This window comes from Mixophyes fleayi, chromosome 5 (genome assembly GCF_038048845.1).
Source record: "Mixophyes fleayi isolate aMixFle1 chromosome 5, aMixFle1.hap1, whole genome shotgun sequence".
Taxonomy (NCBI): Eukaryota; Metazoa; Chordata; class Amphibia; order Anura; family Limnodynastidae; genus Mixophyes; species Mixophyes fleayi.
The window spans coordinates 255,555,178-255,574,586 of NC_134406.1; positions in this window are offsets into that span (position 1 = coordinate 255,555,178).

Sequence of the window (19,409 nt, forward strand, 5' to 3'; positions counted from 1 at the left end):
CACTGGACTGAACAGGACACAGCACAGGACCCAGCAGCACCACTGACCTCAGAAGGACAGAGCACAGCACCACTGGACTGATACTGCAGAACACAGCACAGCACAGCACAGCACAGCACAGCACTGCACAGCACTGCACAGCACAGCACAGCACTAAACAGCACTAAACAGCACAGAACTAAACAGCACAGAACTAAACAGCACAGAACTAAACAGCACAGAACTAAACAGCACAGAACTAAACAGCACAGAGGACCACCTAACACACCCTCCCTCTACCCTGATCAATGCCCGAGTGAAGATGGCGGCGACTAGCGGGGAATTTATAGGATCCGAGTATCGCGAGATCCGACAACGGGATTATGAGTCAGAGCCTCAGTTTCACTTTTGAATTTGGCGCCAATACCCGGATCTGTCTCGGATCCGACTCGGATCCGCAACGTTCGGGTGGGCTCGGATTTCATAAATCCGAGTGCGCTCATCCCTAATATATATATAAAATTATATATACGCACATACAATATAAAGTCAAATCAATGCAAAAAAAAGGTCTCATATAACTTATTTACATCTCTTAATACTAGAATCATTAATGAAAAATATGTTTAATATTTTTTTTACATGAAATACATAAATCAGGATGTTCTTAATGCGTGCTCTACATAAAATGTATTTTTATAGTTTATCTTACTTGCAAACATATGTTCTGGCATTCCTACGTGTATTCATCACTGTCAGTCGGCACTTACACCTGCATGTAGCTGGTGCAAGTGATACGGCTGAAAAACACGTAGCTAAGAGATGCCCAGAGCTTAAATCCACTCCCTCGGCACGCCCTTATAGTACATTGCTACACTAGTCTGCCCCTTCCCACCCTCCTTTGCACCCTTCAAGTGGTGGACGGGTGTTAGTTTCATTTGCGTATGGACATGAATTGCATGCAATTGTATTCACTGGCGTAAGTTCCGTCCTGGCGCATGCGCTGAGCGATTTCCCACAAGTTACGGCACACAACGGGACTTGCGTCCGAAGATAAATCAGGCTCTGAGTGTTATGCATTTGCAGGGTCATCCAGTGAAATTACATAGTATTTAATGATCTGATAAAGATCAGGTGCAACAATTACTTTAAATACCACTAAACCTAACATACGGGCTGATGCAACACGAGAAATATATTATAACCAGAGATGCTCGGGCTCGGTTCTCCGTGAACCGTGCCCACCCGTACTTCGCCAATCCAATCTGGGCTATCACAGTCATATAATCACAGTCATGTAATCACAGTCATATAATCACTGTCACAGTCGCCTTCACCAGCAAGAACAGCAACAGCATGTACCCAGGTACTTCACATTTTTCAGAGGCAGCCTACTCTGTGTATCACCAGTTTCACCAAGAGGCATACAGCTGACAATCTGTTATAAAAACCAAGGGATGTCATTTCAACATGGCTTATCCCGCTTGGACTCTACTCAGGATATGTCATTTCTGATAACGCCACCAATATTGTAAGAGCATTACAGTGGGTGGAATTCCATCACACTCCCTGTTTTGCTCACACAATAAACTTGGTGGTGCAGAGCTTTTTAAAAAATGACAGGCATATGCAGGAGATGCTGTCTGTAGCCTGTAAAATATCTGGGCATTCGGCAACAGCATGTAGTAGATTGCAGCAGCTACAAGAACAATTTAATTTGCCCTGCCACCAACTGAAGCAAGAGGTGGTAACGAGGTGGAATTCTATCCTATATAGGCTTCTGAGGATGAAGGAACAGTGAAAATCCATTCCACAAGCTATGACATTGAGAAAGGAGGGGGGATGTATTTTACTCAAGCGCAGTGGAGAATACTTTCCGTGTTGTGCAAGGTGCTGAAACCATTCGGAGTAGTCACCTGTGAAGTGAGTTCAGACACTGCTAGCTTGAGTCAAGGGATTCACTTAATTAGACTTTTGGAAAAGCAGCTTGAGAAACTGAAGGAGGACATGAAACAAAGCATTTGTGCTAAGAATGTCGAACTTGTAGATCAAGTACTTTATTTGCTTCACCATGATCCGAGAGTTATCAAAATCTTGAAATCGGGTCACTACATTTTGGCAACTGTGCATGATCCTAGCTTTAAGAGCTATGTCTTCTCTTTCTTTCCAACTGACCCAGATCTCAAGAGATGAAAGGAGCTCCTGATGAGCAAGATGACAGCTCAAGTGTTACGTGACAGTATGGCGTCTCCTCCAGTTACTCAGTGAACTGCTGCTAGGAAAAAACGTAGTTTTCCCAAGAGACCTAAGGATGATGCAGATGAATCGGCACAACATTTTGACATCTGGTCTGGTCTAAAAGAATTGACCAAAAAAGTGACACCTCTACCGTAACTCCACCTGATCCTACTATCAACATCCAAAGGATGGTGGAGGATTGTTTTAATGACAGCATAGAAATAGACACATCAGACAGTCCCTTTACATACTGGGAGGAAACATTGGGAAATTGGAGATCCATGTACCAACTAGCTTTGCACTACCTAAGCTGCCCATCCTCTAGTGTGTACTCGGAAAGAGTTTTCAGCACAGTCGGGAACCTTGTCAGCGATTGGTGTAGAAGGCTACTTCCTCAAAATGAAAAGATGATGTTTGGCAACTGTGCATGATCCTAGGTTTAAGAGCTATGTCTTCTCTTTGTTTCCAACTGACCCAGATCAAGTATTACATGACAGGATGGCGTCTCCTCCTTCAGTTTCTCAGTCAACTGCTGCTAGTAAAAAACGTAGCTTTCTCAAGATACCCAATGGTGATGCAGATGAGTCAGCACGACATTTTGACATTTGGTCTGGTCTAAAGAACTGCCCAAGAATCTTGACAGCTCTGACGTAAAATTAACTACAATTTGCACGAGGAAGGCCTTTCCCCCAAATTACATCAAAATACTGAGACTTCTGTAATGGGGGCTTTCATTGGTGATGAATTAATAATGTGTGAGGGTGATGTACACAATGATGAGGGTGAGGATGAGGCTAAAGATGATAGCAACATCTTGCCACAGTTCATTAACAGCACTGTTACCTTAGGTGCCGTAAGCCCATTGTTATCTTGTTTTTTGGGGGCCCAAACAAACCAAGCACATCAGCCACAAAAGTGGCACTCCTTGTCGCTGAAGTGCTTGGTTTGTTTTAAGTGTGCATGTCCTTTTTAAAATTCAACATAAGGGTGGGTGGGAGGGCCTAAGGACACCCATTGATGATGCAGATGACTCGGCACAACATTTTGACATCTGGTCTACTGTAAAAGAATTGTGACACCTTTGCTGTAACTCCACCTGATCCTACTATCGACATCCAAAGAATGGTGGAGGAATATTATTCATTTTTTTTGAACAGTATAAAGACAACAGTTTTATTAACAAAGAACAACATTGTTTGCAGAAGTAATGTAAGCATGGATGTCACATAAAATCTCATTAAAAATCCACAGAGTTGGTCTGCTTCTAAAAGCGTACCTCAAGAGGAAATAAATACAGCATGCATATCTTAACAGGGTAAATTACCCAAAGTCCAATCGACTCTATAACAGCTGCCGTTGTCCTCAAGACCTCAAGTGGTATCAGCAGTCCCTCTCCCTGTTAATCCATCCAACACTTTTCGAATTGTGAAGATTCTTTATCAAGGTAACAGGTGGAGTCAACAGGAAATCCTTATAAAATAGTAGCGTCCGATTACATGGTTCATATCAACCATATGAGGTACGCTTTTAGAAGGAGACCAACTCTGTGGATTTTTAATGAGATTTTATGTGACCAATAAATGGTATTATGCTATGATTTCATCTCTCTTTGTGCGCATGTTTGATCGTTGGAGATTGCAGTGAAGGCAGACGTTGTGATTTCCATCAGATATTTGATTGATGCGCTGTGTCTCAAGAAATCAGTTTGTAAGCATACATCTATGGGGGACCCCCTCACGTGGTTATCCTTTATTTTGCAATCATGAATACACCTGGAGGAGGGATTTCTAGAAGACATTTTAGACCCCTATGTATTTACCAGGACTTTACTGCTCTATGTCTGTTTATTTTATGTTACAGTGTTCTGTTTCATGCTGGCATTCCTGTTTGTGTGACCTTTCAGCGCTGTAAGTTATCATTTTTGTTCGGTCTATTTGTTTGGGGAGTAGGTGGCTCCTTTCATAATGACATAGACTGCTTTTTGGTACACATTAGCGCTCATTCTTGATACATTGTTATATTTGTATGACTTTATTCCTATTATTAGGATGATTAAGAATCTATTGTTTATCTAAAGGATTGTGGTGTTATTATATTACATAAGACAAAGCTATTTGAGTTATACAAGCAATGCCAATATTTTAAACACCCAAATGTTGTACAATATCAGCTTTCTTTCAGTGCCATAAGTTAGAACATTGTACACCTTCTCTCAGAGTAATATAAATGTCCAATACAAGTTATTATACAAATATGTTTTTTCTTACCATACTTCTACTGGAATTTCAGCCTTTCAAGGTTAAAAACATTACATTTGAATGTCTCTGTGTGATATCCGATACCAATAGCGATGTGTGCTTACCCCCATACAGGTGAAAATCGAGCATGTAGAAACTAGGAGGTCTCTGCAGAGAGAGATGTAGCTGGCAAAATAGTCTCTTAAATAGTCGAGTAGAGTAGCACAGCTGGTCACGAATCCCCACTACCACCAACGTGTTTGGAATTACCGTTTTGTCAAGGTGCTTTTCTTTAATATCTTGTCCGTAGTTGCACACTAAGTAACTCTGTGTCACGGGGCCCTTGCCACATCCCTCCTGAGGAGCCACATAATCCAGGTGGGCTTCATTCATATATTTTATACAATTCAAATTGCAATGCTTGTAAGGTATTGTAAGTATCACTGAATTAATATATTTATGTTTTTATTTTTTGCTCAGATCTTGTACTTTGTGAATTACTGTAACATGTGACTAGATCCATTTTGATACTTTCCACCCAATTCACTTTAAAATAGTTGAAAAGTAGATAAAAGCAAGTGCAGAGTAAGAACCATATTCTTCATTCTGTAAGAAGCAGGAATGTAACAGGTGTATATGATATTGTTATTATTACCTGTCATTTATCTCTCCTATACCTACAAACATAACATTTACTTACCAATATTTGACCACATATTGCTCAGAGTCATCCATCCATTCTCACATCTCTCTAAAATCACATCTCATTGTTATCATCATCTTAGGCTTTAGCTTCTCAGCCTACAGATTTCATACCCTTTCCCTTTCTGAGACCTTCTCAGATAAACGTTCATCCTTTGTGCCTCCCCTACCCTGGTATTTCTTTCCATTACCAGATCTGGTGCTATTTACCTTGTTAGACCTCATTGTCGTCTCATCACCTTTTTTGAGTGCATTCATTAATAAAACAAAGACACAAACAAGCAAAATATATTTTAAAATGAATTTATTACAGGGTTTTTATCACAAGTAAAATATAATTTTTCTACTCTGCATTATAAAACGGCCCTGTGGCATTTACAAACTTGTCCTATAAGAAGACCAAGATGGTGGAAGCCTCTGGACTCACGAAGAGTCATCCTTCAGCACTCAGGAGAGGAAAAACCCCCTGTGGAGGAAACCTCTGGGGAACCATGGCTGGAAGGACAGCCTTCCCTCTGGACACTAAGAGGCTATGCAGAGTTAAATGACAGAACAAAATCAAATATGAAATTTACGTTATACTATCTTAATATCTAACATAGGTTAGGGTGATGTACTGGGTACAGCGTGTGTTCCCTTCTTCGCTCCTGCCCAATTGCCGTTCCCCGCAGAGCTGCGCAATGTGCTGCAGAGGATGGTCGTCTCCTTTTGTGAAGCACCGAATTACCCGGATGACTAACGTATCGCAATAGCAGCGCTCCCCTGCTAGAACCTCCAATGGTAGAAACAAGCTCAAGGTCGTAATTTTTTGGGCTAGTCAAGCTCCAAGTCTCCAGGCACATCCAAGTGAGGCTCCCATGTCTCTGCCGAGATACTTACCTCATGTGGGCATCTGTCTGCAAGTGGGCTGTATGTTAGTGAGGCAGCAATGGCAGAGCCCTTATATCAGCAGTTACCATTATGACATCACAACATGATGTCATAATGGTAACTCATGTCCTAGTTCCTTAAAGGAGAAGCGCACAAATTAAAAAAAAATCTCTAGTCACGTGTGATTCATATGTCTCCATCACCGTCACTTCCCATCATACACCAGCCATTTATTACATGTCTGTGCTTTTACCATATCCTAAGTCACCAAAGTTCCCTATTCCTGCAACTGATTTCAATCCACTCCTATCACCTCTTTCTCATTTCATTAATCTGCTATCCACTTTCCATTGTTCTGGACTGCTAATTGGGTAGAAAACAATCAGGGGGGGTTTGTTCATCTAAAGAAACAGTAACATATTATTGCAGGGTGTTTATACATGAACGTGACATCAATATCCAGACGCCGACTGGCTAATTCAGCTATGAGGCTCAGGTTGTCTCCTGCAGGACTGACGTAAGGGACATGTGGGAAAGTCGTTTTATTCTCCCTCCATTGTTTTTAATATTTTATGTTACAGTTCATCAGCAATCACCTCCGTTAAAGAAAATACTGTTTATGGCACTGTCTTCTCTCAAAGGTATTGGGACATTTTGCATTAAACACCATATTGACCATAAAAATGAACCACTCTTTCTGCCCTCCACCCTTAGTATTTGCATAGCAACCAGGGCCTGATCAACCACTAGGCTGATCAGGCTGCAGCCTGGGGTGTTGGGTCCCGGGGGCGCGGCACTGCGGGTATTTTTTATTTTTTTTTTCATTCATGCAATCTCCTACATGCTGTTGTAGAATGCCGAAAATGACCCAATTTTTTTTTTCAGGACACAGACAGCATCTCCTGCATGTCACTGTCAATTTTTAAAAAGCTCCATAACATTCCCTGTTTTGATTGTGTGATCAAAACAGGGAATGTTATGGAATTCCCCCCACTGTAATGCTCTCACAATATTGGTGGCGTTATCAGAAATGACATGTCCTCAGGAGAGTCCAAGCAGGATAAGCCATGTTGCAATGACATCCCTTAGTTTTTCAAACAGGTTGTCAGCTGTATGTCTCTTAGTGAAGTCGATGATACTCAAATGTAGGATACCACTTTGTGTTTGCAACAGGATGAGGAGGATATTTGTGTAGGTGACGACGACGCAAATGAGGATGTTGATGATGAAGAGGATGATGCTGTTTTTGTAAGTCCTGCACCAGTGGAAGCAGTTCTTGCCAGTGATAAGATGAAGGCCATTGTCATGCTTGCGCATAAAACAAAAAAATCCACCTCTTATGTGTGCAACTATTTTTACCCAATGCTGGCAACAGTTGTCTAGCCATTTGTAGCGTTTGTAAAGCCACACCGACAACACCTTCCACATCAATATCCTCACTAGAGATCGGAGTTAGTCCCTGCATCCAAGTTGCTAAGGCTTGATGACTTCTACCCTATCCAGGATTACTCTGAAGAATTCTTGAGCGTTAGTCCCGCAGATGATGGTGCTGGGGGTGGATCTTCAATCCAGAAGTAGACCAAGAAAAAAACTGCTAGTAGTTTACAACAAATGACTGTTAAACAATCCTTTGCAAGAGGAAGCAAGTATGAAAGCTGTCACCCAGTAACAAAGCCGATCACAGACACCATGGTGACTATGTTAGTATTAGATCTGTGTCCAATATCCACTATTAATGCAGCTGGTTTTAGACAGTTAATTGAGGTCCTGTGTCCCTGCTACCAAATTCCATCACAACACCATTTTACTACAAAAGCCAATCTTCACCTCTACCAGAAGGTTCCTTAAAATGTTATTATTGGGCTACAAAATGCTATTCTACCCACTGTACACTAACCACAGATATGTGGACAAGCGAAACTGGGCAAACTAAAGATTATATGACTGTGACAGCCCACTGGGTGGGTGAATTGCCTTCAGCAGCAGGAACAGCAGCAGCCCAACAAGCCAGATTATTCAGAGCCAGGCTACTCTATGTGTAGGATAGATTAGCGCAGCAGCTCACGGATCCCCACTACCACCAACGTGTTTTAAATTAAGTTTTGTCAAGGTGCTTTTCCTTTAATATCTTGTCCGTAGTTGCACACTAAGTAACTCTGTGTCACAGGGCCCTTGCCAGATCCCTCCTGAGGAGCCACATAATCCAGGTGGGCTTCATTCATATATTTTATACAATTCAGAATGCAATGCTTGTAAGGTATTGTAAGTATCACTGAATTAATATATTTATGTTTTATTTTTTATTTTTTGCTCAGATCTTGTACTTTGTGAATTACTGTAATATGTGACTAAATCCATTTTGATACTTTCCACCCAATTCACTTTAAAATAGTTGAAAAGTAGATAACAGCAAGTGCAGAGTAAGAACCATATTCTCCTTTTTGTAAGGAGCAGGAATGTAACAGGTGTATATGTTATTGTTATTATAACCTGTCATTTATCTTTCCTATACTTATAAACATAACATTTACTTACCAATATTTGACCACATATTGCTCAGTCATCCATCCATTCTCACATCTCTCTATAATCACATCTCATTGTTATCATCATCTTAGTCTTTATCTTCTCAGCCTACAGATTTCATACCCTTTCCCTTTCTGAGACCTTCTCAGATAAACGTTCATCCTTTTTCCCTCCCCCACCCTGGTATTACTTCCCATTACCAGATCTGGTGCTATTTACCTTGTTAGACCTCATTGTCCTCTTAGAACCTTTTTGAGTACATTCATTAATAAAACAAAGACACAAACAAGCAAAATATATCTTAAAACAAATTTATTAAGGTTTTTTATCGCAAGTAAAATATCATTTTTCTACTCTGCATTATAAAACGGCCCTGTGGCTCTTACAAACTTGTCCTATAAGAGGACCAAGATGGTGGAAGCCTCTGGACTCACAAAGAGTCATCCTTCAGCACTCAGGAGAGGAAAAACCCCCTGTGGAGGAAACCTCTGGGGAACCATGGCTAGAAGGACCAGCCCTTCCCTCTGGACACTAAGAGGCTATGCAGAGTTAAATGACCAAACAAAATCAAAGTTAGTGAGGCAGCAATGGGCATCTGTCTGCAAGTGGGCTGTATGTTAGTGAGGCAGCAATGGCAGAGCCCTTATATCAGCAGTTACCATTATGACATCACGACATGATGTCATAATGGTAACTCATGTCCTACTTCCTTAAAGGAGAAGCGCACAAATTAAAAAACATCTCTAGTCACGTGTGATTCATATGTCTCCATCACCATCACTTCCCATCATACACCAGCCATTTATTACATGTCTGTGCTTTTACCATATCCTAAGTCACCAAAGTTCCCTATTCCTGCAACTGATTTCAATCCACTCCTATCACCTCTTTCTCATTTCATTAATCTGCTGTCTCTGTCCACTTTCCATTGTTCAGGACTGCTAATTGGGTAGAAAACAAGCAGGGGAGTGTGTTCATCTAAAGAAACAGTAACATATTATTGCAGGGTGTTTATACATGAACGTGACATCAATATCCAGACGCCGACTGGTTAATTCAGCTATGAGGCTCCCGTTGTCTCCTGCAGGACTGACGTAAGGGAAATGGGGGAAAGTCGTTTTATTCTCCCTCACCTTGTAAAACTCTTCCATTCACATCATCACCATCATCATCATCATTTATTTATATAGCGCCACTGATTCCGCAGCGCTGTACAGAGAACTCACTCACATCAGTCCCTGCCCCATTGGAGCTTACAGTCTAAATTTCCTAACACACACACACACAAACAGACAAAGACTAGGGTCAATTTGTTAGCAGCCAATTAACCAACCAGTATGTTTTTGGAGTGTGGGAGGAAACTGGAGCACCCAGAGGAAACCCACACAAACACGGGGAGAACATACAAACTCATTACAGATAAGGCCATGGTCGGGAATTGAACTCATGACCCAGTGCTGTGAGGCAGAAGTGCTAACCACTGAGGCACCGTGCTGCCTTTCACGTCAGAATATTGTCTAATATTTTATGGCAGGGCTTCCTTGGTGGTCATTGGCTATGTGAGGCTTTTTATCAGCCTGGTTTTAGCTGTGACTGCTTTGTTTTTAATATGTTATGTTACAGTTCATCAGCAATCACCTCAGTTAAAGAAAATACTGTTTATGGTCTTCTCTCAAAAATATTGGGACATTTTGCATTAAACATCATATTGACCATAATAATGAACCACTTTCTGCCCTCCACCCTTTGCATAACAACCATGAAAAGTGTTGGCCATTTATCAGGTAGGTTTGAGAGGTTTCAACTTTTGCTTGAAAATGGTTTAAATTCTGCGAAATCTGGTAGATCCAAATTTTAGGGTAGTGAGTCATGAATTGATTTTTCGTGACAAATTCGGGTATGACAGATCTCCCGATTTTTGGATAGAGATCTTTTATATATAGTCTTTCTATTTCTATTCCCACATGCTATCTTTTTAGAGGTCGTTTGATGCAACCAGGTGCTGATAAAATAGGTTATATACAGGGTGGAAGAGGAAATCAATATATTTTGAAATAACAGTGAGTTTACTGCTGAAATCTACATTATATTTACAGATCAGTCTGCTGGACTTGTGTGCTGATAAAGTTGGTGGGAGAGATTGAAGAGTGGACAGTCAGTCACAACTGATAATAATTAGAGATGCTCGGGCTTGGTTCTCCAAGAACCGAGCCCACCCGAACTTCGCCAATCAGACTACCCAGCCGAGCCGGCCCGGAACTTTTACGTGCCCTTGGAAGTGAAAACGAGGCAAATCGTCATTGTTGCGTCGACGGATCTTGCAAGCTTTGGATTTTATAAGTACCGCCCTCCACGGTGATCCAGCGCCATTTCACAGAGAGACACCAAAGGGGTAGCACGGTTCTTAACAGTCTCTAGTGCAGTTGGGCAGCATAATATCTAAAACAGAAAGAGGAGGGGTGGCAGTTTTCTGAAGTCTCCAGTGACATTCTACTGTGTTATATAGCTCACACATAAACAGGAGAGCTCCATTGCTCCATTTCTAATTGTCATTGCTGAAATAGAAATAATAGGGCTGTCAGTGTTCTTCAAAATCTGCAGTCACATTTTACTGTGCCATAGCTCTCCCAGAGATAGGAGAGGTGGCAGTGTTGAGTGCTGAAACAGAAATTCAAATATTAGGGCTGGCAGTGTTCTTAAAAGTCTCCAGTCACATTTTACTGTGCCATAGCTCATACGGAAACAAGAGGGGTGGCAGTGTCCTTGTCACTCTACAGTCTTCAGTAACATTATTCTTGTCACTCTCCAGTCTCAATCATGATGATACTAATCCCTCTACCTCATGTGCTAAAGCCTATGTTCAAGTACATAGTAGTTTTAAATCAGGGAAACAAAAATGTAAATAAAAAGCTTGTACCTTTTTAAAGATAATAACACCTCTATAATAAAGGTGAAAGTTTACTGTAGAAAAACATAAAATTGCCAACATGCCATTCTACCCAAAATATTAGCAAGCATACCAGTATCAGCTAGATCCCTTCACTCAGCTAGATCTCAACACCTGCAATCTATACTGTCATCATCCTCACCCTCATCTGTGTGTACATCATCCTCACACAATACTAATTCATCCCCGCTGAAATCCACCATTACAGAAGTCTCTGTACTTTGATGTAATTGCTGGTAACGGCCTTCCCTGTGGAATTTGTAGTTCATTTTACGACAGAGCTGTCACGATTTTTGTCCAATTCTTTTAGACCAGAACAAATATCAAAATGTTCTGCTGAATCATCTGCATCATCCTTGTGTTTCTTAGAAAAGCTTAGTTTTTTCCCAGCAGCAGTAGCCTGAGAAACTGAAGGAGGGGACACCGTTGTGTCAAGTACCACTACAGCTGTCAACTTGCTCACCAGGAGCTAGTTTCATCTCTTGTGATCTGGGACAGTGAGAAATAAAGAGAAGACATAATATGCTTATTAATCTTTGGGCAAAATGACATGTTGGCAATTTTATGTTTTTCTACAGTAAAGTTTCACCTTTATTAAAGATGTGTTTTTTTCTTTAAAATAAGAGACTTATGTAATCGTGGATTCCTGCTGGGTTGAAGTAATATTGTGTTAGGATGATGTAGACATTGATGAGGGTGAGGATGAGGCTGAAGATGATGATGACAACAACCTCTTGCCAAGGTAGAGTTCCTTGACGGCACTGTTACTTTTGCTGCTTTAAGCCCTTTGTTACCTTGTTTTGTGGGGGCCCAAACAAACCAAGCACATCAGCCACAAAGGTGGCACTCCTTGTCACTGAAGTGCTTGGTTTGTTACAGTGTGCATGTCCACGTGAGGGCGGTTTTGCAGAAACAAAAACCACACCACAAACTTAATCCAAATCCAAAAACAAAACACGGGGGTCAGTGAACATCTCTAATTATAACGCTGACAAATGAAAATGTAAAGGTTACTATGTTTAATGGGAGTTAGGCTGTATTAAACTGCACACAGTGGATGTCTCTTACCTCTATACATCATCTTTATACTTAACTTTAAGGATATATGTCAATAAAGACATGAAAACTTTCTTGAGGTGACAAATAATTGGTCACCGTATATTTAAATCAATTGGAATATTGTTGGCAGAGAAAGTACACTACGGAACACCTAACGACTGATGACTGAACTGTGGATGGCCAATTGGCTTTGAATCCACTTGACCAAGGATGTAATAGAATGGCTGGCGCTAAATCTGGCGCCAGAGTGACTACACCCACTCTGGGCAATGATGTGCCCTAACAAAGCAGATCAAGGGGTCACGAAAGGACTAAGAGCCACCTTTACCTCATAGGGGGCAATGACCTGCGGCCAATCAGCGATAGCGCTGAATGTATCAGACGCTGATCGTAGTGCTTTCCTACCAAACTCTCCCCGATAAGCACAATGCCCTTATGCTGTGCTTACCATATTACTGTATTCTGCCAGCCCTGTCCCCCACATAGTATATCTGTGGGCGGTCCTGTGGACAGACAATGAGAGGTACATAAGTAGAAGTCCTTGATATATGGAAAAGACCACGACCTAGGGCGGCAGGAGAGACACTCTGCTCACTTTGTAGATCATCATCAACAACATTTATTTATATAGCTCCAGCAGATTCCGCAGCGCTTTACAATTGGAAACAAACAGTAATAAAACAATACTGGGTAATACATAAATACAGAGAGGTAAGAAGGCCCTGCTCGCAAGCTTATAATCTATGGGACAGTGGGAGTTTGATACACAAGGGTAAGTGCTCCATCATATTGAATATTTGTCCAGCTAGAATGCAAAGATTACAAAGTATTTAGAGGGCTTTATCCTCAGTCACACAACTATGTTGGTCAGAGGGTTGTTGTCTTGTGTTAGCTGTGTAGAGGGTGGTAATAGGGTAACCTAGGGGGATTAAGAGGGTGGTTGAGGAATATTATAAGCTTGTCTGAAGAGGTGGGTTTTCAGAGAAGGCTTGAAGGTTTGAAAACTAAAGGAAAGACTTATGTGCGAGGGCGAGAATTCCATAAAGTGGGTGCAGCCCGAAAAAAGTCCTGTAACCGAGAATGGGAGGAAGTAAGATTGTTTTTTGTTGTCATTAATTATTTGCATGTTGCAAATATTTAATCAATAGTATTAGCAATTTAATAATGTTAATGCTTCAGATGTCATCAACAGAAGTGTCTGTTTTTTCCTGTTGGTAATAGATTAATCATCAATACAGTACCACTGTTTGTATAGGTGTGAGTATTGCAGCAGAGTGGTAGAGTTCACTGGGTTGGTCAAAGCCACCACAAACTGGATCAAATAACTCCAATACCCTTAGTCAACTGTAGATGGAGATTTAACCATTGTTAGGAGTTGTGTTTAATGCTAGATTGAATTATTGACATGGCAGCTGATGAATTCTAAGCTGGCAATTGTATCTTATCAATATTCTGGTGAGAGGTCCTCATTCACCATTGAGCTTGGTTTGGCAGCTAAATTCTCACAATCATGTGATCTGGTGCGCCAAAGTCATCTAGTCGGTAATATTGTCCTTCATTAAATCTTAATCTATCACTCACCTTAGCTGCTTCCCCTACACTGCGGGTCACCTAAGTCCCTATTAGTATTCTGCCTTCACCCTCTAATCTGACCACTTCCTCTACTATTCTGCCTCCTGCCCTCCCCATCATTAACCTGCCTCTTGCCCTAACCTTATATTATTTTATTGCTACCGGGGGCAACACACAAAATTGCCCCTGTAATATAATTAGAAAATAACATTGCTCCCTTAATGTTAAAATAATATTTCCCTACTAATATAACAATGGATTAATTTGTCTGACCACTATTATGTTTGTAGAATAATTTATTAGTTATTTTTACCCCCTTACTCAATAAATAATAGCAGCTCTCATAATTAATAAGTGTATTCTGCCTCCTCTTATGATCTGAATGTCTAGATAGTGCAAACTGCATGCTACGTGAGCTATCTCACCTTTCACAACCTGTTTTTTCAGGAAGTTTTGCTTAGACTACACGTGGTATGGGACTTTTGAAATGATCACCCCGTGGTTTGGAGGTGAAAAAATGCCAAATCACTGGTTAGTAGCCCCCCGGTATCTTCCTAGGTCACCAGGGGCTAAGAAAAAGCCTCTCCTATCCAGACTCCATTACACAGTAGTCTAAGGCTGGATACACACTACAGGTTTTTCAGCTGATTATCGGGCCAATTACACGATAAAGGACCGTTTGGCTCAATGTCACATTAGTGTGTACACTCCAACGAGGAACAATTAACATTCCAGAGCACATCGAATCGTTTGATTTTTAAACGGAACAAAAATCTTGTTAAACGATGGAGCGATGTCGTTCCAATTCTGCAGTGTGTATGCACTCAGGACCGGCAGTGTCCATACATCTCTATGGAGTGTGCAGAGTCACCATCTTTTCAGCAGATGGTTATGACAGGTAAAGAGCACAGATCTGAAGGTAGATGATGTAAAACTTGATTAGTGTGTACACATGATTGTGGCATGCTGTCCGGGACTTTTTTATTATTTTAATCGTTGGTAAAATCGTTATAGATATCGCATGAGGAGAAATTTTCTGTAGTGTGTACCCAGCCTAATGATGGGCCCCTAGTCTGGAGAGCCCCTTCATAAAATAATCATGAAGACGACCAACAACGGTCTTCTCATTATCAATATAGACATTGACTAGTTAAAATTTCAACTAGTGAGAGGGGAAACACTAGAAATTAATGATGTTTGTAATGATAAATGAAGTAATTGTGCTAAACAAAACAATCGGACATAGACATAGAGAAGAGGCAAGAACGGCAAGGCATGCTGGCGTTTGTAGTTTCACAACAGCCGGAGATCCGCAGGTTGTGTAAGGCTGATGTAAAATAACTCATAAACCTGTCACCACAGCTTCATAAACACATGATGGGCTTCACTGAGAATCTTTATGATCTTCTTGAAGATCGCACCAGACACCACTTTCCTTAATAAATATCTCTGTCTGTGTCAGATGTTCTTTTGATATGACCGAGTCGGGATTCTGTCTCTCTGTAGGCAATGTCTCCATGTCCTTTTGACATCAATAACGTAAATAAATCTGACAAATCGTTTCTGCCAACTCCCAAAAATCATAAACAGTGTTATCGAGTCACCCTTCATCTTTTGTGAGCTGGTTAAAACTTATCTCTTACCGCTGATAACCGGCGTATGAAAGCATTTTTCTGCAGCCATCTTTATTGTTGCTTGCTGTAAAGCAGCTGTACCCTGGGGCAATATGAAACCAACATTTTATTTTAAAGATTTTTGCGTAATAACTTGCACAAGGCTGAATATATATACATGAAATGTGGATATTTATAGGGACGGAGCCAAAGAACAAACTCTAATGAGATTGATCATTATCTTACGGCATGTGATCAGATTTATCCCCTCATTTATCATCAATCATTATCATCATTCCCCCTCCTCAGCTTGCTAAAATCCTCTGCCACGGAGGTCAGCATAACTTCATAAAGATCCAAATATGTAATTTATAAAGAGTAAGAATTCTAAGCAACTGCCACTAGTTTTATAGGTGACGGCATTCTGTTCGAACCACAATCTGCGCATCTGATTTGCACATTGCAGTTTGAAAACTGAAACTGCTGAGAGCATGTCTTGAACCAAAGAAATGTCACTACAAAGCTCACCTTAATATCACATTTGTACTGCTGCAACATTCATTTAAAAGTTTCATATAAATCCAAACAATAAGTGGACATTGGAGCTCCTTTAGTTACAAGTACAACATTGCTATGTTTTTCTTCTAAACACATGGCAGTGGCATATCTGTCATGGGTGCAGGGTATACACTACACACGGGCCCCTTGACTTAGGTGCTCAGCCACCCCCCACCGCCATTGCCCAGCGGTTTTCTTTGCCTTCTCCTGTGAAGCGTGCCATCCTGTCCTCTCACTGATGCTTATCCTACCTCACACAGGCTGTAGAAGAGTGGAGTCCCTTCACCTGATCACATGATGCAGCGGCTCCCAGTATCCGATAGGCTGGGTCTCTGGTGTTGTCACCTCGTGGTGCGCTCCCAGCCTATCAGTGTCTGGGAGCTGTTGCATCATGTGATCAATTACGGGGATTCCAACGGTTAAATGTATCAAGCTGCGAGTGTCCAACAGGTTTGAAAAGTGGTAATGTTGCCTATAGCAGCCAATCAGATTCTAGCTGTCATTTTGTAGGATGTACTAAATAAATGATAACTAGGCAACATCACCAGTTTTTAAACCCACCGCCTACTCGCAGCTTGATATATTTACCCCCAGGCAGAGCCGGATTAACAATAGGGCTAAAGGGGCTACAGCCCAGGGGCCTTGGGCAGCTGGGGGGCCCACTGACATTTATCGGGTCTCTGACTGTCACCTGTTCAAGGAAAATGGTAGGCAGCTAACAGAATTGATATGCTGTTAACTGCCTGCTGTCACTGTAGGACTTACCACGTAATTGCTGCAGGGACTGGAACAACGGAAGGAGGTAAGTTTGCGGGGGGGGCTCATGGTGGGGCCCTCACAGTATCCTTAGCCCGGGGGCCTCCCTTCCCTTAATCCGGCCCTGCCCCCAGGTCTTCTATCCGTCACCTTTTGGTAACATAGGGGGAAGCTGTTGGCAAGAGCAGAACCCTCCTTCATTGATCTCTGCAGCAAGTACGAACCTGTAGGAGAGGTGGAGGGGTTTGGAACACACATGACGAAGGAGATCATATATGTACAAGATCATACTAAGTACTGAGGTCCAGGCCTGCATGTCTAGAAGGAGGAACCGCCAACTTGTGACGACACTTTCTGGGCTATGGAAGGGGCCCCAAGATGTTGCTGTACTGGGGCCCGAATTTCCTCTTGGTGGCCCTGATTTCTCCACAAGCCTTAAGGAATAAACTTAGGTAGTACTATGCACCCCCTTAGCATAATAGCTTAACGTAAAGATGTGAGGATTAGCTTAGTAACTAGCTAGTGGGTGCTGTAACATGTAAGGATCTAGAGGCAGGGGTGTAGTATCGAAAATTTTCCTGGAGGGGCAAAAGGCCAAGAACTACTATAGGGCTCGGAGACCCTTTTTCTTGCATTTGGTATCTTGTTTTACAACAGTTGTAACAGTGACTGTAGATCAAAAACTCTCAATCCTATGTTAATTTTTGTCTGTGTTTCAGGGGTTGGCCAAAAATGTATTTATACATTCTTAAATATATATATTTTTAATGTTAATTACCAATTAGTACAATAGGTGTTAGATAAATTCAATTGTTCTTTTTTAAAAATTACATTTTTCATAGTCATTAACCTAGTTTTTATTCAGATTTCGTTGACAGCCTAATTTGATAGGGAGTATTTTTAAATCTATAGTCACTGCCTCACTGGTTATGGTCTGTGCTATAAATTCAAATTGCTGTATCTCATGTTTGTTACTGGACGCCCCCCACAAAATTCATGGTACAATTAAAGTGAAAGGTTGTTCATCATCAATACTATTAACTGTTTATGAATGGAACACTGAGTTTTTAAAATAAACAAATCAATCGGTATTACATCTATACTGAGGCAATCTATATTAAAGAACACTTGGTAGTTATACTAAGACAATCTATCATTTAAAAAAAGTTTCACACGTTTAGAACAGATAGCAATGACTTCACAAAGTAGCATGAAGGCTTTTGTGTAGAAGTGGAGGGCGCAAACATAGCCTTTGCCCAGTCAACAGAAATCATGGGGTGCAACTGCCCCCTCTACCTCCCGCCCTCCGGTTCCTAAACCCCCGTCTACAGGGTCAGGTAATCCACCTTTCCTAAAAAAGTTTCTGGGTTTATAAACACTTGTTTGTTTTTCTTCTACAGTGTGTTTCTCACTCTAACCAAATCTTGATACTGTTATATACTGCAGTTACCAGGATTCAGTGGCTCTTTCCAAAGACATCACCTGATAAATTAATTTAAACATTTCTATTTCAAGTAAAAATATAAATTTCATGAACGTGTCTTTTTCTTCACTGATTATAAAACTCATTTAGCGAAAGACCAAAAGGACATCACCTTATGTGTAAAAGAAAATAATAATAAATTTTAAACCCGTTTCAAAAACAAAAAAAAACATTTGCTTTATGGGAAAACAGAAAGCAACTGTAATAAAAGATAAAAGATATATTTGCTGGAGGCTACTTTCAAAGACATTAAATCTCTATATGGCAATACTGAAAAGTTTGTTTTTAATATCCTTGCATGCTGTATAATTGTAGAGACCACTATGCCAATGGAGGTGTCAAGTATTGTTCCATAAAGAATTCAGATTGTTGTTTGGTGGAACAGTGAACCCGATTCCAGTTCTCAGAAGTAATAATACACACGTTTTCATGAAGCGGTAGCAGATGTGCCTCTAAATTAAAGACTGATATTTTAATATGGATTTTAGTTCCATGTGTCGGATATTGCCTTTCATATAGGAGCGCTAGAGATGAGGGGCAGCCTGGATTGCTGCTCCTAGACCTTAGGTAGCGCGCTGCGCACTTTGTATTGTTTTCATTTTGTGTATTGTTTTTATTAAATTATAATAAGTATGTAATCATTGGTTTCATTAAGGCTGAATCCCTTTATTTTATGCAGATGGGATGCAGAGGAAGCTGGAAGCATGAAGTGACATGGCATGAGGTGGCGTGGTATAAGGTGGCAACGTAAGAGTGACTTAGGGGCACAACATGTAAATATGGGCATGGATTGGGGATTACGTATTGGGGAATTACAGTTGTCTGTGAAACCTCTGAGAGCCAAAAGAAACATTTGAAGAGTTAACAGA